This window comes from Octodon degus, unplaced genomic scaffold (genome assembly GCF_000260255.1).
Source record: "Octodon degus isolate 3935 unplaced genomic scaffold, OctDeg1.0 scaffold00018, whole genome shotgun sequence".
Taxonomy (NCBI): domain Eukaryota; kingdom Metazoa; phylum Chordata; class Mammalia; order Rodentia; family Octodontidae; genus Octodon; species Octodon degus.
Window position 1 is genome coordinate 3,239,934 of NW_004524594.1, and position 9,436 is coordinate 3,249,369.

Below are 9,436 nucleotides of genomic sequence, written 5' to 3' on the forward strand. Positions count from 1 at the left end.
GGTGGTGTCTGGGAACCCTCCCCCAACAGTGACCTGGGGGCCAGGTGCAAGCCCACCTACCATGAGCTGCCTACCTCCAGCCTGGAGCTCACCTAAGTGAGCACAGCCCCGTGAGTACAGCCCTGTTGGGAGGAGCAGATGCTGCCTGGGGCTCTGGGGAAGGAGGGTCCCTTGGTGGGCGGGGCTAACAGTGCTCAGGGGCCCCAAGGATGGGCAGGGCTAAGCCTGGGGCCCTGAGGAGGGGACTCTGGGGGTTGCCCCTTCACTCAGACACAGGGGTTCTCTATGACATTGGCAGTAACAAAACGAACAGTGTCACTTCCACCGGCAGTACTTTTTCTGCTTGGTCTCAGGCTTCTCACTGACTCTATGAAGCCAGTATTGTGTTGTCCCTGTTTTGTTTCTGTGGGACCTGAGAGGTGTCCCTGTCACACAGTAAGGGACCCAGGTCAGAAGGGCTCCCTAGCCCACCTATCCCATCACAACAGCTAAATGACTGGTGTCAGGGATCCTTCACCATTCGGGTATAACACAGATGCCTGGGCCCACCTCGGGTCCTGAGTCAGGAAGCTGGGGGAGAAGCGCTGGGGTCACCACAGGGAACAGGCTCTCCCAGGTGACCACAGAAGAGAGGGTCTGCCCAGTGACCATGGAGAGAGCACCTCGTTGTGGCTGGGAACAGTGGGGCGGGGCTCATTATGCCTCAGTGACCCACGCCCCTCTCTGGAGCCCCGTGAGAGCAACTCCAGACTCCCAGTGACCGCCTGTCACTGCCACACTCGGGCCCTCCTCAGCTGGGCTCAGCCATGGGCACATTGACAGTCACATCCACTCAGACAGACTCTGGGGCTCCCAGCCCTGCCCAACCAGAGGGAGACTGAGGCTAAGAAAGATGGGGGGCTGGGCTGCTGAGTGACCCTGCTCAGGTCAGTTGGGGCAGACACTGCCCTGTCATGCACCTGGGTCGTGGCCAGGCCCAGGCTGCAGGAGGCCGCCATGTGTCCCAATCACTTTCGAAGTCAGGTCATGCCAGTCTACAGGGTCCTGGATCTTTTGTTCTAATGAATGAGCTGAGCCCATTCAAATCCCATTAGCTACAGACTGCCTCAAACAAAATCTCCTCTACCGGTAACAGCGGCACACATGCCTGTGCTTGGCAGCTGCAAGGCCCTCTGTGTGAGTGACCTAATTGGATGCTGAAAGAATTGTACAACTATTGCCTATCAGCACTGCCATTCATAGAGGCATGAGCTAAGACTCAGAGGAGATAGGTCAACGATGACCTTCAGGCTGCAGGGCACGGGGACCTGCTCATGTGAGACTGAAAACCAGCGCAGAGAGGATTTCAGACATGTTTGCTCCTGAGCCAGAAAACACAGGAAAGCAATGAGCCATGTCACACTTAGTCAGGGACAGGTTCTCTTGGGACACAGCTGCGCTCTAAAACTTGTCATGCCCATCTCACCCTGAAAAGCCATCACACCCCACTTGTCAGTGTTAGGGAAGGACACAAGTGCTCACCTACTGCTTTGCAGTTCCAGGCGGCACCCTAAGTTTCTTTCCCTCGAAGCGGCCCTCTCCTGTCCTACCTCCTGCCCAGGTCCCCGGGGCCCCACTCACCAGACCACAGTTGATTAGTCTGGAGACTAAGCTGGGCCTCAGCTTAGTCTGGTCTCAGCTGGGCCGATCAGATTCTTTCACAGGTCTTGGGTCCAGCTAACCACGGCCAGAGCCCTCTGAAACCGCCGTCCAGGTCAGAAGTTGCATGTCAGCAGTGAGAAATCGATAGTACAAGGCAGAATTAAGACGGGCTGCGCGCGCGTGCCAGCCCCTTCGGGTGTAGTCATTGTGTGCTGCTAGTGTGCACGGAGGAGAATTTTTAAAATTTTAAAATAAAACAAGAATATGATGTGCAGCTTCTGTGTTCCCACCCACAAAAGGAGAGGCGTATGCTCTTCTCTCTCTTGCTCCTTCCTGATGACTAGATTATGGCTTATGCCTGGGGGGCACCTCTTCTCTTGCAGAGGAGAGCAATAGGTTAGAGAAATCTAGGCCTCAATGCTACTGGGCTCCCTGAACTTGGACCATAAAGGGAAAGAAAATAAATTTCTTTTTTTTTTAATTAAAAAAATCTTTTATTTGTTTTTTATTTGATACAGGATCTTGCTGTGCAGCAAGGACTTGTAGAGATTCTCCTGTCTCAGAATCCCCAGCGCTGGGATGACAGGCGTGCACTACCACTCCCGGTTTCCGTGGCCAGCTCAGCGCAGGGCCAGCACAGCATGCAGTGCCGGGGATCGAACCCAGGTCCTTGTGTTTGCCAGGCAGGCACTTAGACCACCAAGCTATCTCCCCAGTCCCAAGAAAGTAAATTTCTGTCTTGGTTCATCCAGTTATTTTCACTCTTGTAATAGCTGTTCTATCAGTGATTAGTGCGGGGACACTTGTCCTACTTTAGATCCTACTGTGCTGCCTGGAGCTGCCGCAGTCATCTTGTCATTAGAAGGAGGAAAGTTGAGAGGAAAACTGAGAGCCCTCCGTCCACCGAGCCCTTCAGTTTGCCAACTCTGAAGCCACTCACCCTGGAATCTTGTTGCAGAAGACGATAAATTGTTATTACTCAAGCTATTCTCGGGGGCTGGGGAGATGGCTCAGTGGAATAAGTGCTTCCCTGGCAAGTGCAAGGGCCTGAGTTCAAACCCCAGTTATTCTCGTGGTAGTTCTACCACTTGCCACCATAGCATGCCAAAGAACTGAGGCCCTCAGGTAGGAATGGGGCTCTCTGAGGTCACACTCTGGTCAAAGATGCTGGAAGACTACAGCCCCAGCAGGGACCTTTGTGGCCCAAGATCACTCCCTCATTATGGGTGTCTGTCCCTTGCATAAAATTCAACTTGAACCAGATCTTCCCAGACAAAGCAGTTGTCAAAAGAATGTTGATAAAGATAGGTCATGTGGTACACACCTATGATCCCGGCAGTAGGCTGAGGCAGGAGGGTCACTGTGAGCTCAAGGGCAGCCTGGGCTACATAGTGAGTTTAAAGTTAAGCTGAATTACATGGCAAGACTGAGAGCGAGGGGGGGGGGGAGCAAAAGGGAGTGAGAGAGAGACAGACAGAGACAGAGAGAGAAACAGAGAGTGAGATTAGAGACAGAGATAGAGGCAAGGTGCAATCCTTAGAGCTCAGCCTCTAGCAGAAGTGAGTGCAGAGCCAGGACGAGGTGCATGGGGAAAGAAGGGCGGTCCTCCTGGATGCCAAGCAGATGTGCGTGGTTCGGAGCTTGCAGCCCTGGCACCAGGGAGGCGGGCTGTGGAAGAGGGCACACAGGCAGTGCTGGAAACGGAGGCTCCAGCTGGGGGGGGTGCTGGGCAGGCAGCTGGTGCTGGGCTCGTACGGGAAAGTGTGGCACTTGGGGAAGAGGGGACAGAGCCAGCTCCCTGCTAGGCGGGCACCAGAGGGGCTTGCAGAAAGACTGCCCGTGAATCGATGGGAAATGATGAAAAATGCTACTGATAAATAACTTAAAAGACCCAGCTTGCTGGAAAGCTTTGCTGATCTTCGCTTGGCGGCGAGGCAGCCGGCTCACAGGCTGTTTTTAACCAGTGGTGACTGAGTGAGGATGACTGGTCCTTCAGGGTGCTTTGGGAGGGGGCTGTGTCCTGCTGGGCTGCCTTTTCCCATCCTCAGGAGCCCTGGCATGAGAAAGGTCACCAAGAGCCCCTCCTAGGAGACAGGAGAGCCTGACTTTGAGCCTCAGAAAGAGGATCTGAGTGTCAACTTCACACTTGAGTTGCGCATTTCAGGTTCTGCTCATCTTCATGAACCTCAGTTGTCCCATCTGTGAGATGGGTAACAACTGACTCTCTGGGGACTATTTGCCCAGGCTGGCCTAGATCGCCTGGGTCCAAAAGGTCTTACTGCTTCGGCCTTCCCTGGGTCTGGGACTACAGGAGTGTGCTAAACTGGGCTCTCAGGTGCCCAGCATGGCGCAGTTGCTAGCACACACCGTCCTGGCAAAGGAGCAGTAAAAGGAATTGGTCTTAAGTCCCAGGCAGACTGTGGGATTCAAATCCTGGCTCTGGTGGAGCTCTATGGCTGTGGTGAATGCCTACAATCCCAGCATTCTGGAGACTAAGGCAGGAGGATCACATCTCTGGGCAACCAGTGGGCGTCAGGGGCAGGGGCCTGGCATCCCATCATGGCTGTGCAACCTGAGCGTGGTCATAGCACCCCTTGACCTCAGGGTCTCCCCCACAGCCCTGATGGGTGGATGTAAAGCCCTTCAGAGCTGATGATCCTTTGTAGAAATTATTCCTTGGGTGGGATCAGGGTCCCTGACACCTCAGAGGAAAGGAGACAAAAAGCCACACTGGAAAGAAGAAAGAGCTGGGGGCAGAGAACAGAAATGCCACTTGGCAAGGGTCTGGGGGAGCAGCAGACCAGTGCCCTGACTACTTTCTCCCTTGAGGCTAGTTGATACCACACGCGTGGCACTGTCTGATGGCTCTGGGCGTTTTCCAGCCCACAGGACCCAGGCAGGTGCCACACAGGAGAGCTGCATGAGTGGGTGTCATGTGATTGCGTCTGCCAGCCTGAGTCCCACCCTGGACACTGGATGTTCCTCTAAAACAGATGGGGGAGTTGGCCTGTGGTTGGTGGCTGTTTTTATTTGCTTCTGTTTAGGGAAGACCTTTACTGTATCCCACCACATGCTATGGCCTTACTTCTGTCACCTCATCCAGTCCTTGTGGCCACTTTGGAAGGTGACCGAGAGTCCCAGTGCACTTGATTGTTCTTAGGCCAACATCAGAGTTGCGACTTGTGGTGACCTGTGGAGTCCGGAGTCCACCCCAGTGCTCTTCCACTTCCAGGGCTAGGTTCTGTGACCACGCAGTCCCTCTGACATGATGTCAGTGTATAACCTGAAAAGCCACTTTCTACACTAGCCTTAGCCCCAGGACAAATGGAGGCAGAAACAATTGGCAGGGGTGACACAGTGTGGCTGGGGACAGTGTGTGAAGTAACACATCCAGGCTGGCCTAGACCGAGACTTATCCAGGTCCAGAGCCTGAGTTTCTAACCCTCAAACACTGCTGTCTCAGTCATATGTAGTTAAATCCTTTGATTTTATGTAGCCATGTTTCATGAGGAAATGCTGACAGCATGTTAATTTCTCTATTCCCATCGCTTATGAGGATGGGCTTTCTTGCGATAGGATCTGATGAGATCATATGTACCCAGGCTTTAGTGCACATGGTCCTACAGCAAGCCGGAGGTCTCCCTCGGGCTGGATGAGGTCACCTTTTTAGCAATGGCTCCCAGCACTGTGCCTGGTGTTGGCATTTTTTTTTAATATTTATTTATTTTTATTTATTACATTTATTTATTGTGTGTGTGTGTGGCCAGCTCAGCCCACTAGGGGGTGGGGCTGGCTGGCATGTGGTGCTGGGGATCGAACCACGGTCCCTGTGCTTTGCCAAGCTTCTTTCAAGTAGGTGCTTTAGACCACTGAGCCATCTCTCCAGCCCCTGGCGTTGGCATTTTAAAGTAGAGCATAGAATGAGATTAATGGATGGCAGAGGGAAGACTCCAACCTTGCTTGCTGATTGCCCTTGTTGGTCTCCAGGGCACTTTCCCCTACATCAATCCTAGACCAGGCAACTTAGCAAAAGCCTGTCTCCGAATTATATATACATAATTGTATGTATGGGCTGAGGACACAGCTCTGTGCAAAGGCCCTGGGGTCAGTCCCTAATACTGTTTTTAAAAACTGACTGGGGCCAAGCTGATGGTGGCAGATTTCAGCAGAAGCGCAAGCTGCCGGGAGGTGGCTTGTGTCTGGCAGGTGGCCCAGCATGTGGCCTTTGGACTCGACTTTCTGGACTGACTTGACCACAAGAGAGGGCGGGGACCCAGCCCACTTACTTAGCCTCTCTTGTCAGGTCTGGCAGCCACAGTCCGGGCTTCAGGGACAGGAGGCGTCTCCAGCTCCGACTCTGGCAAAGGGCAAGGCGGATGGACATTGGTAGCCTGTACCTTAATGTCGCCACCCCCTAGGCTCCCCTTGCAGCCAGCTTTGTGCTCCTGCCTGGCCAAGTGCATAAAGCCTTGTTAATAATGAATCGGCCCCTGTCTGCCTTACTTAACACTGAAGCCCCAAGCAGATGCACAGCCCTTTATAAATGATCCAGTCCGGCTGATGAGGCCCCGTGGGGCATGTGCCTGCAGCCAGCCTCTTGTTCCCCGTAATGGAATCATAAAGTTAATGTGATTTCAATTAGGGCTGTGTTACAGAACACAGGTGCTGGAGGGAGCCTGCGGGCGGGTGAGGCCTCCTTGGGGACTCATTTTCCTGGGAAAGGTAGGAGAGTTTCCAAAGCCCCTGCTTACTTCAGGAAAAAGCTAGCCAGCCACCCAGCTGAGGGAAGCTGTGAAGGGGAGCCTAGGAGGGATCAGGGCCCCCAGCTGTGTTTCTCATTCAAACCAGAGTAGCAGGTTCCCCTTTACAGAGAATGAGTCTTAGGGCCATGGACATCGCAGGCCCCTGATGTGCGACACACTGGCTCCTGGAACTGGCCCACATCGTGCTCCAGGCCAGTGTCTTTACACTATGAGTGGTCACTTCGAGACAGAGTCATGGTCTTCAAAAATGGCAAGAGCAGGGCCAGCGAGGTAGCTCAGCGGACTAAGTGCCTGCTTAGGCAAGTGCAGGGACCTGGGTTCGATCCCCAGCATCGCCGGCTGCGCTGAGCCAGCCATCAAGGCCAAGTGTGGTGGCACACGCCTGCAATTCCAACGCTGAGGAGGCTGAAAGCAGGAGGATCACTACGAGTCTGAGCTGCCTCATGAAACCCTGTACCAAATACATTTAAAAAAAGAAAGAAAGAAAAGGAAAAAGAAATGGTAAGAGTCTTTTCCTTAATAAAAAGAGCTCACCTACCTGCACATGTGGGGAGTTTACCATTTGCCAGGCACAATCCGTCACGCTTTATATGCATAAACTCATCTCGTAGATTTTGTAATCAAAATGATAGCGTGTAGACATTTCTTGGACCGTTTTCCTAGAATGCAAAGCACCCTGAGAATGCACTTCTAGAGCCCAGCCTGGAGCAGCTGGGCCAGATGGGACCTCAGGGGACTGGCCTGCTTTCATTCTGCAGTCTGTCATCTGGGCTGCCCTTGGCACTTATTTCTGGGGCCTGTGTCACCCTGACAACCCCATGCTCAAGGTAACTGTCCTCAGAAACTTCATCGTAGCCAGCTTCCCCCAAGACACCTCTGCTCCAAGCACTGACAACTCTGCATTGTTCTGTCCAGCTTTCTGCCCATAGCTCCAGGCCTGTGTACTGGCTGTAACTGCTGCCATAAAACCCATCTCTGCCCTGTGATTTGACACCAACACAAATATCACCGCTGCAGCAAAGCCTTCCTGACTGCTGCCCCTCCTTTCCCCACCCTCGGGGGGTGGGGGGATCAATCCTAGGGCCCTGTGTGTGCTAGGCGTGTGCTCCGCTACTGAGCTGAATCCCCAGCCCTCTGAAGGACTTTTTACATGTTTCTCTTGAGACACCTGTAACTTTCATCTTTCTACTGTATAGGATGGTTACAAAGCCTAGAAACCCATACCTATGTGTTTTTTGAATAAATATATGTATATATAATGATATCCTCAACATGTAAAGTATCTGTATTATTATTGATGTTGTCATATTATTTTCTTTGTTTTTAAATGCTATTCACTGATCTGTCTCCTTCACTCTGTAGTGAGTGCAGGAAGTCAGGGACATGGTGTCACCTTCATATTTGTATCCCAGGGAAGCACACAGGTAATGATTTATCTGGGACCCTTTGGTTGGAGATCTCATTAAATGAGATAAGACAAGCAAAGCGATTAGCACAGTGCTTTTACTAAGTAGTGGCTATTTTGTGTGTACTAGTAGTGTTGTTTATCATTGTTACTAGGCCTCTGGTTTTTAAGCAAGGGTGACTGAATGAATTGACGATAGATGGATGGATGGATAACGAAAGGACGATAGAGGATGATGAATGATGAGGAAAAGATAGATAATCCTAGGTTAGGTAAATAAATAGATGAAGGTTGGGTGATGGATGGGTAGGTGAGTAGATGGATGGGTAGATGCATGGATGGGTGATGGATGGATGGGTGATGGATGGGTGGGTGATGGATCATGAATGATGAAGGAATGGGTGAATGATGGATGGGTAGATGGATGGGTGGATGTGTGGATGGATGATGGAAAATGAAAAGGTAGGTGGGTGGAGAAATGCACGGATGGATGACTGGATGGATAGATGAATGGATTGATGAACGAAGGGTCCCATTTTCTCCTTTAATAAAGATGGGAGAAAGGAGGGGTGAGGGTGGCATGAAGAACTAAAGGTTTAGAAGCACAGCCTATACCTAAAGCCCATCCATACTGTAGCGTTGGGTGTCCACCAGCAAGCCTGCCTTCCCCACGGCCTTCTGAGCACTGGAAGAAACAAGCCTGCCTTGCCCACGGCCTTCTGAGCACTGGAGGAAACACTGGGTCAGGAACTTGTCCTCAGCCAGAGGGGCTCTCTCAGAGTGCATGGAGATGAATTTCTCTCTCTGTGTAGTGGTTCCTTGGGAGGAAGAGTGAGGGTCCCCAGGGCTGCCCTGCTGGCCTAGCCTCGGGTTTGGACACAGTGGGGTGCAAGTGTCTCAGGACCATCCTCAGGACACATGAAGAGCAGGGTGAGCCCCAGGAGAGGGACAAGAGGGGAAATCCAGATTCCTGGGCACTGGCTTGGGAGGGACTGGGGTACGCAGCTCCCAGTGCTGGGGAGCTCTGCCAAGCAGCCCTGGTGCTGGAGGTGGGGCTCAGGGATACACAGGAAAGACTCAGTGTATATCTGAGAGCGCAAAGCTTCATCCCTCACAGCTACCCGCCCTGTTCCTTTCAACCTCATCCTTCCACAAATGGCTGGCCCCACTCCAAGATGAGTAATAACCAAGCTCAATAACAACAACATCAACAAGGACAAAAAAAGAAAGGGGGCAAAAAGGGAAAGAGAGGCAGAGGTGAGGGTGACACATGGTGATTGGGATGACCTGACCCCTTATGGAGCTAGAATTTTTTTATTTTATTTTATTTATTTATTTATTTTTGGTGGAATTGGGGATTGAACTCAGACCCTTGAGTTTGTCAGGGAAGCACTTTTTCTACTGAACCACCTCCCCGGCCCTGGAGCTAGAAGATTTTAAAGTCTCCATAAAATATATATAAGGCAGCAGCCAGCCAGGAAGCCAGTTAGTGGTACTATGGAAAGAAGTCACATCAGCAAAAATGGACATTTTCCAGCCAGACGTGGTGACACACACTTGTGATTCCAGCATGCAGGGAGGCGGAGGCAGAAGGATTGCAAGTTCTAGTCCAGCCTGGGCAACTTAA